At 37.6% G+C, this 15,425-nt stretch overlaps 1 protein-coding gene across 1 annotated transcript in view; it reads right to left on the bottom strand.

Moving 5' to 3' along the window:
* LOC132201549 (protein Fe65 homolog) overlaps positions 1-15,425 on the bottom strand; it is a 44,586-nt gene that overhangs the window by 26,854 nt on the left and 2,307 nt on the right. Inside the window, exon 2 of the mRNA XM_059627772.1 lies at positions 1,937-2,032. The gene's annotated coding sequence lies outside the window, so the exon portion shown is untranslated. The remainder of the gene's footprint in view (positions 1-1,936; positions 2,033-15,425) is intronic.

Below are 15,425 nucleotides of genomic sequence, written 5' to 3'. Positions count from 1 at the left end.
GGTTTAATTCTAGTTTAATTAATATATTTCATGAAAATGATTTAAAAATTTAAAAATTATAAATCCCAGAGCAGATGATTAAAAAAAGAGGAGAGATAAAAAATGACGCTACGATGACAAATTGAATTCGTCCCATTGAACGCAAAATAACAAAACTCTGCTCCAACCATTTTTCATTAATCTGCTGATCGACGCAAAAAAAGGCAGAGTGGATGAGCGCACCCCACGTACTTTTTTTCACTTTTTCGCTGCCATCGTTGGCAAAAACTGCGCCACAAATTTCCACCCTCCGTTCTAATTTGTCAGAGGCGCGCTTCAGTGAAATAAATCCGGCCTGGGAAATTTGGAAAGGTGCCACGCCGAGGACAAATAGCCCTTAAGTGATAAACCGGCCGCTTTTCCGTGGGCCGATTTGGAAATGCATTCGGATCAATCTTCTATTCAGGGCGATCTAATTGGCGGATAATGAGGCTGGCGACCGCATGGAAATCTGCTTTTCAAATGAGCTGGAGTCGTCGCGGCGCCGAGCCAACCTGGCGCCCGATTAGCGCTCGATATTCTTGCAGCGCGCACGAGAGAACAAAGTGCTTTTCTTTCTTTCTCGCTTCCTCGTTCCAAATTGAGCCGCATGAATTCGTTTTCCCGGCCGAGCAGGAAAATGAAATTCTGTCACGAGACGTCTCTCTTTACTTTTGCATTTGTGCTCGGGTGAATCACCGTCATCAAAAGAAGAGAGGAAAGTCAGCCGGCGAGCGACGTCACCGAACGAACGGGGTTGGTTGTTATTACTTCAAGGACCGCGCTGCATGCTCTTTTCAAGGGAAGTTGCTTCATTAAGTCTGGTGCACGCGCGTTCGTCAAAATCGAGTGTATGCTTGAAGGGGTGGAAAATTAACCCTTCGGTGGTTGACGTGGTGGAATTTATTCAGCGAATAATACAAGGGAAAATGTCTAATTTTTAATTGTTCCCCTTTTTTACTTCATTAAAAACTTAATTTTGTCCGCTTCGATTTCCTGGATTAAAAGGAGCATATTTTTTTGGTTTTTTAAAATTTAAAAAATATTTATTATGAACTTTTTTAAATAATTTCCTTTTTGCTTCTTTCACGTCTAATACTTAAAAATTTTTATATATTTTTTGGATTCAAAAGGGGCATTTCCAAGCCTGAAAATGGCAAGAAGATAATCTAATTTGGGAATTAAATACATGTTTAATCAATTTTTTTGTGTAATTAGTTTCTCTAAGAGCTGCACTTGCTCTGCTATTTCTTTTCCTTACATATTTGACAATTTTTTTTTAGATTTTATTAATTTAATTTGTCCACATAAACTATTACTTCAATAATCCTTTGCAAAATTGGCGAATTTGAGTAATTTTAACATATTTGCTTTTTTATTCAAAAATAAATAATATTCCAGGTCAAAAGGATTAGCAGAAATGATTTACAATCCCCTGGAGTATTCAAAAAGCTTGTTTGCACAACGGCAAAATCTCTGCGTGAAGAAGCAACAAAAGCCTTAAAACGCCTCCTCGTTAACTCCGCAAATGATACTTTCGTCCAATTAGCACAAGAGACACATAAATTCAAGAGGGGGGGTTGCATAAGAGGAAGCGAAATCGCGCTCACGAAAGACGAAAAGCGGCGCACGACGAGTAAACACATAATAGTCACAATAAAAATAAAAATTGCTAAGAGCCGAAATGATTGACGATCTTGGTCAAAAATGAGGCGAAAATATATCTAATAATAAATCATAGCTAAAAAATAAAAGTGCGTTCGGATGCGGGTGGAATATTTCGCGTCGGTGATTTGTATGAAAAGCGCACACACGTGGGGGTGTAAATCAAACGGCAACACGCAAAAAGGTCCATTAATCTCTTTGTTTGGCACCGAGAGAGGTGGAAAATATAATAAATTAATTTGTGCAAACTCACTCAGTTCAGCTGCGAGTTGCTGTGTTTTGGCGAGACGCTCTGCACTGCTGCTGCTGCTTTCCCACTCCATCACTTGGTAAATCCAACATGAACGTTCTGCAAAATCAAGAGAGAAAAAAACGCAAAATTAGCGCAAGGCAAAAAGTTTTGCCGAACAGTCACACGCATTCAACAGTTTGCCGCAGTTTGGCTCGACGCGTCGTAAAATTTGGTGTCGCCCGAGCGAATCCTCCCCGCCTGCGGCCCGCGGGGTTTCGAGTTCATTTTCGTGATTAAGGACAGTTCATCACGTTTTTGCTCAAAAGTGCGATTTTATTTTATTTTCTCGTGTGACAACTCTGCTTTTTTTGGTTTTTTGCTGGGGGCACTTATAGTTTTTGCTTATAACTGTTGCAGACGCTTCTGTCTCTATAAAGAGCAAATTTTTATTCAACAAATAAAAATTATATTCTGCTGTTTAAATAAACTCAAAACTCAAAGTCATTTAAATTTTAACTTTATTTTTTAAATTATATTTTTATTGTAGTATTTTAGAAATATTAATACTTATTATAATTTTACTTTTATTTTTTACAATATACTATTTTAAAATTCTCACTCATTGGAATAATTGCTTATATATTAAATTTATTAATGTGATAATAAATTGCATAAATTATATATAATTTTATCTCATCGTCAAGAGATGAAGAAGTAATTAAAGAAATTATAGTGTCGATTGTGCCACGATTTGCACTAAAATTGCACATTTATTATAGATATGTTGTTATGATAATTTATTTAATATTTTAAAATTTATGTTTAACTGTACAATCAGGTAACGAATATGATATATCTAAATTAGAATTAGGAATTACGTTACACATAGGATTTCTTGAAATTTAATAGTCATAAGATTTATGGCCAAACGGTGGCAATAAACAACAAAAATATTAATACAAACTACGTCCTTTTAAATCAATGCATAATTTTTCACCCAACTCTACAGCGCACAATTTCAAGAATCCAATTTTCCACTTGTACAAAGGTGCAGCAATAAATTCAATTTCCAGCACGGCCTTCTCCTTCTCGTCTCTCTCTTTCTCGGTATCAATGCATAATCTTGTAAATATTTTATCAGTCGACGTTGGTTGCGAGCACAAAATGGTGCTGGAACACGATCTCTCTCTCTCGCGCGCGCACAACCAGAGAGCGGCGCACGTAAATCATTCGGGCGCGAGGAGTGCGTTTGATGCGATTCTGTTAACTTTTTCAATTTACTCTCCGCGCCGCCATATTTCACTTCGAGAGGGCATTTTTATGTCCTTCTGCTTTTATTGACGAACTAGTCGTTCGGGACGAGAGCGCTAATAACGTGGCGAACATGCAAATAGGAGCAAACCAAAAGTGGGACAATCGAAACGGTCCAAGAGATAAATAAATCAATAGTGCGCACACAATGTGGCGGGATAGATAATTCGCGAGTGAAAGGCTTTTGTGTATCACGCCGCCGATGTTTATGACACACCGTCGTCAAATTTATTGTTATTGTGCAGCTCAGGTATATAATCGATTGCTATTGTCTCCCTCCCTCGATCAGGGCAAACACACCGAGTAATGAGCGGCGTAATTGTTTCAGACTCGGTTTTGCCGCAGGCCCTGATTGATAGGGTGGATCAACCTACATTGTGTATTGACAGTGTTCACGACGAGAACTGTAAAAACTTGTCACAAACTTATCAAAATGATTATAACTTTAGGAAAGGAACTTTTAAAAAATTCAAAGATTAATTTTAATTATTATTGATTAGTGACAATTAAAATATTGCAATAATTTTTTTCTAATTTACTGAAAGGGGCCGAAAAACAGGCGGGATATTTTCAAGTGCACGTCATTTTAAGACCCTCAGTAGGTTAAGGAGGTGAAAAATATTATTCCTTTTTTTATTAAAAAATTTAAACCGGGCTTACCCTCATTGAAAATGATAAAACTTGTAGAAAAAACTATTGCTGGAAAATTTGCAGAATGAAAGATGTTGCTCAACTTTCAATTGATAAAAGATTTTCTGAAATTTATGTTTAAATATTCCTAAAGTAAAAAAAAAAATTAAGTTATTTTTTTAATTTTTTCAACAAGGTTTCAATTGTTTATGAAATCCACCACAGGAGTTTAATTTCTATTATTTGCCTTTTTCTTGTTACTAACCTATAGACTGCGGTATAAATTTTCAACAATATTTTACCGTATGTTCATTGCACCGCAAACTCAGATCACGTTCAACCATTCAACTTTTCTTCTAAATTTAAAAAAAAATCTCTATTTAAACTAATGCGGAAAAATTTTATGCCTATATTTGCACGCTACGGGCGAAACAGGGTTGTTTAAAATACGTCAATTGTTCGATAATCAGATGAGTGAAATGAAAACACAGAAGCAATCACCAATAGACATTATCTATGACACAAATAAAAAGCAATCGTTCAATTACAGAAGTGCAATTCTAATTTAATCTATTTAGGTTATTTCTCGACGGGCGTGTTATCGTGCACGATCAGTGATCAGGAGCAGACCTTGGGCGAAGGTGTGCGATTTGCGCTTTATTGTTGCCGTGAACTGCAGTGTACCATTGTGTTTTACTGTTGCTGGCCGGGTGACAGGAGTCGCGTCTGGATTGCTCCTCGAGGAGTGATTTTTATTGATTGATAGGCGTTGCCGCAAAAACAATTTTCCGTGCACCGCAGCATAGTTTGCGTCCATTTATATGGTTCGGTCCATTGTTGCGGAACGGTTCTGTGACAAAACTCGATGATTTGCGGCTGACGCCGAGCTTTCCTAGCCCTGGAGGTCACGTTTCGTCGTAGGCCAATTACGCGCAGCGACCTTGTTTCTAGCGACGGGGCCTGGACGGTGGGTGATGCGGCAAAATCCTCTGGCGCATCAAACGAATTTGGGGGGAAATCCAAACCCCACAAATGCGGTAAAACTAGGATCAAGTTAGAATTGAAAAATATAAATTTTGAATTAATTTTGGACATTAATTAGAGTTTAATTAGAACTTTCTACTTCATGAGTTTATAACCTTAAATTCTTAATATGATTTTGTGAAATAAACGTTACCAAAAATTGATATTCTTTGATTTGCAGTAGATTTTTTTCCACCCAATCAGTAAATATCTTTGAATAATCTAAATGACGTGTTGGGGCAGTGATTGCCTAATTATTAGACAGTAAACTAATGTTTGAAAGTTTAAATAAAAATCAGATATGTAGCATCAAAAATCCAATTGCGATTATATAATTTTTAAATTCTTAATGGAATATAAAGCCAATTTCAGGTTAAATTTGAATTCCAAGGCATAAAATACTAATAATTCAGAGAGCACTGTGGATATTTCAATATTAACCAGGCGGATTAAAAAGCAAAGAAAATCCTCTTGTTGGCAGCACAAAAATTGCATCGAGTTTTCACAAACAACCTTTCAATATCTATGGAATGCAATTAATGAGAAAAACTAAGCCAATGAAGCATAATATTGAGAATTTTAACAAAACCAACTATTCCGTCTTTGGTGATTTTTGCTAAATACTCGTTGCAACTGGAAAGGATTTGTATCCTACAAAGTTTTTACCCAGGGAATCGATTCTGGGGGTTAATTTTCACTTTAAAATGGCTTTTTTCAACACAATTTATAATTTTTGTTTGAATTTAAAATTTTGAAAAAAATTACCAGACAAAATCCGAAATATCCCGAAATTATTGGATTTTCGCATATTTTGCTGCTATATGCAGAGGTTTTTGGTAGGAAATCGATACGTCGTATCATAGGGAGAAAGTAAAAGTTCCTGTAGAGTGTCGGAATTAATCCAATTAAGCGAGTGCCGCAGTCGGATGCTATTGTGAAGGGGGCGCGTGTGAAAAATGCAGCGCGTGGCGGCGGCGACGATTTGGCGCGGCAATTACGTGGCGCAACAATTTGCAAATAAAATATGCATATTCATATACGCGGCGGCCATTTACGCGAAATCCACAGGCCGCAAAAATATCGGCAGCACTTTTTCGCCGCGTGGCAAAACCGAAAACGCGCCCCCAGAGTCGTTTTTGGTCGTGCTGTACTGCAGAAATGCCTCTGCATATCCACAGATAGTCGGGCACGCTCGAGGGGGGCTCCGAATCCGAGCCACTTCGCAGCCTGAAATCGCGCCTCCGCGACGCCCAGAGTCGAAAATTCCTCGCGTGCGGTTTTCCGCAAGGGTTATTACCTGAATCGAGGGCGAAACGACGATCTGGATTCGGCCTGCAGCAACTTTTCAGCACAAATTAAGTGAGAGTAAGTCCAAGAAGGGCTGGCTAACTCCTCTCGGCGATGCACTGGCTGCGAAGGGGTGCTTTTTCAGCCACCACCACGGATGCCACCCCTGCGCACGCGCCCCTCGCGCGACCCCACCCCGGAAAAATCAGCATTGCCAATTCCACGACAATTAACTCCACTGCAATTGGGCCGCGAATCGTGAAAATCGCACAAAACATTTTTTTTCGTTAAAATTGATTTCTCAAAATTGATTGCTGCAGATGTTTTATTTCTTTTAAACGCTTTGTTCCCCTTGCGTGCGGCAAGCAATTAAAAGTTATATTATTTTGCGCCGCTAGATAATGGTGCAAGTACGAAAAAATCAACTGACAAGTGCCAAGTTGAAGCGGTGCCCGCTTGTTTTTGGCTGGACCGTTTTTTGCACGCCTCATTTGCATACGGGCTTTGCTCTTTTGACGAAACGCGTCGGATTTAATATTGTGCCTGTCGTACATATGCACAGTTTCATGCTCTGCACACATGCACACGACTAAGGGATTACCTACGTTGTAGATGGGAATCGGCTTAAGAATTTTAGGCTGACGTAAGTGCTATTTCATTATCCATCTTGGAAAATGCAAAAAACAGAGGGTTTCTAAGATAATTCTTTTTTTAATGATGATATTTTTAAATTATGATTTTATTCAAATGGATGAACACACAGCAATGGTAGTTGGTTGATAATAAAAAAAATTAAGAAGTTGTTCACGGAAAATAATTTTGTTGAATTTTGGTAAAGAGTTTTAAGCAATAGAAATTTTAAAAAAATATTGTCTTTGTGTACCATTTCTTTTTTAAATATTCACCCAATTAATTAAGAAAAAAACACTTAAGTATATAAATTTTAAAGAAACAACACATTTTGAAAGCAAAAAATTACATACACCTAAACCTATCATTTTATTTTTTGCTGTAATTACAAACTGTTTGTTTAATAATAATTGAAATTCAAAAACACTTTTTACAGACATTAAAATTACTTCAATTCAAAATATTTTCCTGGAGGTGAAATTTATTTTTCATCATTTTTTCATAAAATAAGTCATTTCATCACAAATTGAATGGGGGAGTGAAAAGGTAGATTTATTTCAGGTGTGGAAATACGGATTTTCAGCTCGTTTGCAGGGATTCCATGATCCGACGTGCACACACGATTTTCCACTGCACTGAAAATCACGTGATTGGCCTATTTCCCAGCTGACGTCACTAATCCCGCATTTGCCGCACAATGCACTCGCAAATGCGAAATCGTCTCTTTTTTGCCGGAAAGAGCAGAGAAAGAAAAAGCTCTCGCAGATTTCCACTCCACCTTTTGCAGCCACCGACTGCACCCCCACAAAGAGCTAATCGAGTTTGCAATTCAGACTCTCGTCGTCAAATTAATGCGGAGTTGAAATAAATTCCATCGAATTAGCGTCAGCGGCGGCAACTCATCTGATTGCGGGTGGTGAAAAGCAGTCGCACGCTTTCGCGCGCGCCCGCCCGACTGGCTCTGGTCGGCTGAGTGAGTGAGCGAGCGGGTGAGATACGCAATTATAAGCAGCCGGCGAGGCTTTCGGCGAATGAGCGGATTAATTAATTTGCATATGAGTTTCAGACAAGCACATCTGCGTCTCGTTCATTGACAGAGCCTATGGTGCAGTGGCAAGTTGCTAATATGTTACTATTAAAGTTAAAAACAATTAAAGATTATATTAATACATTAATATACATTTTACGTAATGATAAATATATTTTTTTTAAATAAATTTTTCATTTTACTTTATATAATTTATTTGTTAATAAGTGTTTTAAATTTTCTTATTAAATTTTTCTTTAATTTTTTGGAAACGTTTTTTTCAGAGGTTCAATATTAATTTATAAATTTTCAAGCGATTGACCTTACATCATAATGATTCATCAACATACATGTGTGTCAATATTAGTTAGAGTTCAACGAGTAATACAAAAAAAAATATAATTTTTCCAATCATTTTATAATAATAACACAGATAATTTGCATTAAAATTGAAGGTTGATAAACTATTTATATAAATAAATAAATGAAATAGATAATTCATTTACTTAATATTATTTTGAAATTTCTTCAGTTTAACATAAATCAAATTAACTAAGTACTAAAAAAAACTTCGACTATGATTAATAATTGGTGACGTTTGCACTAACTTCCTTATCACATTATAGACTTAAAAATGACATTATTTTTACTTTTTCTTCCTTAACAGAATTTTATTTTAAATCAACCGTTGAATTAAGGACAAAATACCCTTCAATTTCGTTTGCCACTGCACTGATTTTGGATTTCAAACTACGAAATTTGAAGTAAAAAATATTGCATGGTTAATTAAGTTGGCTGCTACAAGTCATCTGTAAATTAAATTAATTAAATAAGTTTTGACTAGAATAATTGAAAATTGAAATGCATGTATTGAGTGGGTTGCGTATGTATTTATTTTTATGTTGTGCAAGTCGCACTCTCTCATTGCGCGAGCTCGGAGCCTCCTAAATTAAGTATTGATTTTCTTGACCCACACTTGCTTCAATTCAAGAGTTGGTTCAAGAGGCGGGCGTGCAGTTCGCAGTCGAAAAGGCCCCCAGTCGAGTACATAGAGTTTTTCCCTCAAGGATTTTCCGACACTGGCAATTAAGCCTGCATTGGAGACACATGAAGGAGTCGTCGGCGTTTTCCGGCTGGCTCCGCGCAGTCGGACACGACACGGAGCTCTAATGAGGCCAGTAAAGTGAGCCCCTGCGCGAGGGATTTGTTGCGGCGGATTTTTACGGCCTTTTGATGAGCCCGCCGATGGCCGGAAAATTGCCCTCGTTCGGCACCGCTTCGACCGCACTTTGCATTTTCGCCGCGCGGCCTGTCGGGTTAAATGATTTTTGGTTCGGGGCTTAAAAAAGTTTCGAGCCGAGCGGCTGAATGGGCGCTAATGGCCAAAGTTCAAAGGAGCAACTCGTCGGAAATTTGCTAAAGAAAAATGTGCCACTCGAGCCGGCGACAAAGATTTATGATTAACTTGGCGGGAAATTCGCTCCCAGCATAATCTAGTTGAGCTATTGGTGGTACTTTATGTCCCTCGTGCCTTTAGAAATTGCCTGGAAAGAGCAGTTGCTAAAATTTATAAGTTTGCCAGAGTTTCATTTTTCCCTCTTCATTACATAGTTCAAGATGAAAAAAATCTTATAAATAAGAAGATAAAAACTGTCTAAAATATCTCCATAAATATTTGAAATAGCTTTTTATTAAAAATTTAAATTACCTGCACCCCGCACAACAAGACTAAAACGTTTATATATGCATGACTGATAATTGCATAATATTTTTTATATTTTGATTAAGAATTTTTTGCCTACTTCCACTTGTCTATCAAATGTTTCTATTTTTAAGAATACCAGCATGACGATGTTTTATTTTTAATAATTATTCCATTCTTCAATACAAACATTTGGTTCTATTATTATAAATCTTTCTTCGCTTATCTAAGCAACTTGAATTTGGTTTACTGTTTGATAAATAATGAATAAATGTATCAAGTTTCATTTCTGATTTCAAAAAACTAAAAGCAATTTGAAAAACATTGTAATTTTATTTTTCGGGCTGCGTTTATTTATTTATCTGTGCAAAAAACCCAATTTCAAATTCATTTTTATTCTCAGGGCGTGTTCCATGCATACGAAAAAAGACCAAATTTGATTTTGTTAGACCAAACCACCTTAGTGCGAAACCTTTTATTCCGATTGCAAGAGCAGGTAGCACCGATGTGCATCCCTCCCCAGAGATAAACAATGTTGTAAAAGGAAAAATTCCAAACAAAATGAAACCGTTTACTCCCGGATGCATCTTCCCTTTTTTTTCTCTCTCGCCACTTTCCCCAATACACTCACACTGCCCCATAAAACTTTATTCCCCGAAATAAAAGCTTGACAGCGGACAAGTTGTTTTCCGTTTGGGAGCGGCTTGAAAAATGCCGGGCAATTTGGCCAGCTTCACCCGAGCCACCCGGAGAAGGACGGCTGGGGTTTAATTTGGATCACCCCAATAATGGGTCGTCTGGTGGTGGTCGGCCGTGGGATCGCATTGACCAGGCTGCCCAACAGTTGGTCCAGGGCGCTGAAAACGCTCGACGTTTGTTGCCGCGGCAGCAGACCCACGATCTGGTCAACCTAGACATTTTATTTAAAAATGAATGAATCGATATGGCCACAATCTATCCGAGCGCGGCTGCCGCTGCGACCCAAAACGGCCGACGTGCCATTTGCATAATTCTCAAATATCCTGCCACGGCCCTTTTTAGATTGGCTCATTGATATTCGTCCTCTGGCAAAATGTCTTTGCCTTGTGAAATTTGGCTTTTTTTTCAAATTGAACCGAGGAAAGTGATTGTGTAGCTTTAAAGTTGTCTCAAACGTTTTAATTCCACCGCAGTTTAAGCATGTAGGCTTTTTTGTAAGTAGCGAAAAGTAGATTACACTGTTTTCCCAAGAGATTAATTTCGCAATCCATTGGCAACGGAAACACTCTGCGCAGTAATAATGCGGCGGTTTTTAAGCCATAAAGTTCTTGAGACTAGATAGACTCCTCTTTCTTTATTTAGAAGTAAAATGCGCAATTAAAAATTTAATTCCAGTCTCCTCAGATCAGGACGAAATTTTTACCAACCAAAAGGGCACTCCAACTTAATTAATATACGAGCATTTGAACTGTCTCACTTTTAAGTGTTCTAAAAAATCTTGGAGAAATTAAATCAGTCATAGGAATATCAGAGCTACCAAAAGCTAAATTGGTTATAAATATAAGTAGTGAAATATTTACATGGAACTGTGAATAATTATATTACAAATAATCCTACTTTGACAAGAGGCGGTGAAGCATAATTAAACATTTTCGTTTTGTTCATTTTAAATTACAGGATCCTCCGTGCAAAAAAAAATTTTGTCTCACAAGTTTTCACTTATTTGATTTGAACTTTGAAATAATTTCGAAAATTATGGTCTAAAATTTTATTGGTATATTAAATGAAAAAGTTACTTTTATAATTATTTCAGTGCATACATGCAAAAATTAAGCACCCGAGCAGTAGGCCAGGCAAAACACGCGTTCTCAGGGGATAATCGGTCGTTATGCAAATGAGGCGCGAGAGAAACGCGTGTACTCAGTCCGTCATTAAGCAATTAGGCTGCCGGGCTTTTGTGCTTTTCGCGAAATTCATCCCAGAAAAGCCGGGTAGGGCCTATTGTAGACGACGGCCACGATGGGCTTTCGGGTGGTGCTCGGCCGGGGGATCGCGTGAATCAAGTCGGCCAGCAGTTTGTCCAGGGCGCTCACGAGGCCGACCGACTGCTGCCGCGGCAAAGTCAAAACCAACAAGTCCACCTAGAATAATTTTTTTCCAAATAAAACTTCTTTTGGTGTTTCGGTTGCATTGAAAAGCGAGATTATTTAGTTCAAAAATCCGCAAATTTATTCCTAATTAAGATGGCGCGGTACAAACATTGGTCGCAGCTGATAAAACAAGGAGCTCCTCGAAATTTTCCGCCCGTCGGTATGCAAATGAGCGCGAGCGTAATTAGCGAGATTCTATACTGAAGAGAGAGAGAACGAAATTAGATGGGTGAAAACGTAATTCCTCCGCACACAAGCGCCGTTTTAAAGCAGGGCGGAGGGTTTCGCAGTAGTGGTGGTGGTGGTGGTGGTGCTCGTCGGCCGAGGAATTGCGTTTATCAGACTGGCCAACAAGTTGTCCAGCGACGACAAAAAATTGGACGCCTGCTGCTTGGGCAAATTTCTTATCAGATCGACCTAGAAACGCGAGGAGCAAAAACTGGGCATGAGCTGCTGGCGGCACACAAGTGGATTTTTGATTGCATTTCAAGTTTTGTTTTTATTCAGATACTTTGATTTCAGGCCAATGTTTGTACGACGGAGTTTGGTAAAAAATATTATTACAAAAGCGGAATGGCAACTGTACTCTTTTTCAGAACGAAACCTGGAAAATTGCCAAAGGCTTTTTTATATAAATTTTAGCCAGGCTTAAAAACTGCATTCCGAAAAAATTATTTTCGTCTAGTTTTTAAATCTTAATAAACATTCCTCGGCTCATTTGTAAAAAAAAAATCAAAAATTGACTTCAGCTTGTTTTGTATTCCAAAATATTTTAAATAACTCATAGTTATTTATAAATTTAACAATCCAAGACAATTTGGCATTTCCAGTTCCAAAAAACTTTTTTGATTGATGCTTTGAAATCTTTATAGGCATAGAATGTTTTAACCAATAACTTAATTTGGAAATAAAATGATAAACTAAATATCGGCCTTTGATTGAAATTTTTTCGGATAAATCAATTAAATCAAAATAGATTTTAGAAATTCTATTTACCTGGCTTTTGATGTTTTCTACCCTTTTGTGCAAAACCAAGTCCTCCTCCTCGGTGTTCGCCAACACTGCTCAAACCAATTTGAAAATCAGCCAATGGAAACGCAATTCAACGAGTGCTACTCATACCCAGGGCGAGCGAAACGCAAGCCAAGATCAGCAGCCGCAGCATCGTCGTCGCCATTGTATTCGGTTGCCTTTGCTTTGCTCTCGGTCGCCGCCTTTGAAAAAGTGCAACCGCCAATTTTTCCCGGGCAACATTTATAGTCTGACAACCGAGATAAAATCTCAATTACAGTTTTCAAATCCTGCAGGTTTGTTTTTGTGCGGTTTTGGCGCTCCCAAATGTACTCAGCCCTTATTGCAAAGCCACTCGTCATATTGATTTCTCTTGCGGTGACAAAAAGTCAGATTCAAAAATGCAGGTGCCATCAGAAAATATGTCGATTGATTTTAAACGGGACGATCGAGATAGCACGTGATGATTATTTTGGTAGAAATTCGTTTCTAGAAGTACTTGGAATTTTTTATTGCCATATAGCCAAGCAATCATTACTGCTGCAATATTTCAGTATCTATCTTTTCAATCGAAAGAAAAAGAAATTTTATATATATAGGAGTATAAATTTATAAGTTGAGGCTTTTCCGGCTAAAATCAAATCAATTTTCAAAAGCAGCCTAGAAACCAGAGGCAAATTTCATCCCACACTTTTTAGATGTTTCGCTTTACGTCTGGATGGAAAATCCGATTTCTCTGCCAGAGCACGACAGGCCAATTTTTTTCACGCGTAATTCAATTTTTTCCTCTTTTTCCGCTTCTGGAGCAGCGCTTGCTTTGGCCGCTCTGCCACCGAGTTGCGAGAAGCGAGTTGCGGAGGCAATTATGTTATGTACCGGCGAAAATTCGCGGCTAACCAGGCAGCAAAGTAACGACCAGCGTTGGTCCGTCTATCGCCGATTGACGTGAATAGCCGCAATTTATCGACGCAAACTAAACGTGCGAGCAGAAAACACAACTTGCTCTTGTTAGCGCGGATCGTGATGCAATTTCCATCAAGTTCAACCGCGAATAGGATTTTACTTTTTTGCTGAGTCGAAAATTAACATCTCGGCGATGTTAATAATTAATTTCCAGTAAACCATGTGAATTATTCGATCACTGTCACTTCGAAATAATAAGCAATCAGCAGAAAGTTTTTTTTTATAAATCTACTAAATAGATCATTAACTCTATGAATTTTATGATAACATCAAACATAGACATAAATTTTGTTGTATTACATTTGAACTAAAATTAATTATATCTATAAATGATACAAAGATAAATATAATAGAATTAAACAAAAAAATATGATTATATTTTTTAAGTAACAAAAAATAATAAAAATATTGGAATATTGTTATTTTTTCCGTGTCTTTCATTGCCTTTGCCAATATGCAGCGATTAATTAGTCACATTTAAAAAAAAAACAAATATAAGTTACCAACGCTAACACGAGGTATTGAATGTTCTGAAAAACCAGATATAACAGTTTATTGTGATTTCAATTATATATAAAATAATGTTTTTTATTGTAATTTTAGCATGAAAAGAATTTTGAACATTATTCGAGATTTATAAATAGACAATTATTTAAAATGACACAATTTAATATATAACAAAATTTTTAAAAATAAATTATGTAGTAAAATTACTAAATATTAAGAAATATCTTTAAATCTTTTAATAACAACAATAATTTTATTTAAAATATAATTAAAAGAATTGTATTTGTTTTTTTCATTTCCTTTTTTATGTACAGCGTTTAACGTGGCATATTTAAAACAAATTACAAAGAAACGAAATGAAACATTTAAAAAGAAATAAAATAATAAGTATATTTATCTCTTCCTCTTATTGCATTAGTTTATATCAAGCAGTTTGCTTAAGCAAAATTCATAACCATTAAATGATAATTGCTAAGAATTTGGTGCAGAAATAAAACGAAAGCGTTTTGCGCCGAAGGGGTGGTGGGAACGTTTGGCCGTGAAATCAAAGCGACGAGTGTTTTTCGCCCTGCTCTCTTTCGCGCTCATCATTCATTTCCGGGCACGCCGTTTTTCTCTTTCTCGCAACTTTGATTGGGTTGTGGTGCCGTCGGCCGAAATTCTGCAGCTTCTTCTCCGGTGGCGGGGCGAGTTGTGAACAGCACACTAATATCGCCGCGGCGCAGTCTGGAGAGAGCGTTCGTTTTTCCGTACGTGGAGAGCCCTCGAAAAGAGCTGGCTGGAAAGTGTAGTGGGACGGGCGCGCGCACCAGATCAATAGATTCGCGGCGCCTTCAAAGGGAAGCAACGCCAACAACCGCACGGCGGCCGAACCAGAAGAATAGCCTTAGCACGCCTCAATCAGTTCACGGCGCTATCGCGAGAATCAGCAAACTGGCAATCTGCATATTCTGACACGTCATCACCTTTTAATAAAGCTGCTTATTAGGCCAGTCGCCCTGTTTTTTTCTAGTCAATAAGAAGAAGAAGAAGAAGATATCGGAGGAATAACCCAATATGCGCTCCGACCGACGAGCACGGTCTGCCGCAGAGATCGTTAACCTGAATTTATTCGATACCGCTGGCAATGACATCGTGTTTTTGTTAAGAGCTGTTTTTTAATGGAAAAGTTCAAGACGAAAATTTACTGGCAATTTACAAGATAGAAGCACAAAAAACTGGAGGGTGAAATATTTTCTACCTTAATTAAATTTCAGTCCGTGTTTTGAAAATATCTTTCATATTTTAATT

The sequence above is a fragment of the Neocloeon triangulifer genome, unplaced genomic scaffold (genome assembly GCF_031216515.1).
Source record: "Neocloeon triangulifer isolate White Clay Creek 2 clone unplaced genomic scaffold, ASM3121651v1 ptg000014l, whole genome shotgun sequence".
NCBI lineage: Eukaryota > Metazoa > Arthropoda > Insecta > Ephemeroptera > Baetidae > Neocloeon > Neocloeon triangulifer.
This window is presented reverse-complemented; position numbering and strand designations above follow the sequence as displayed.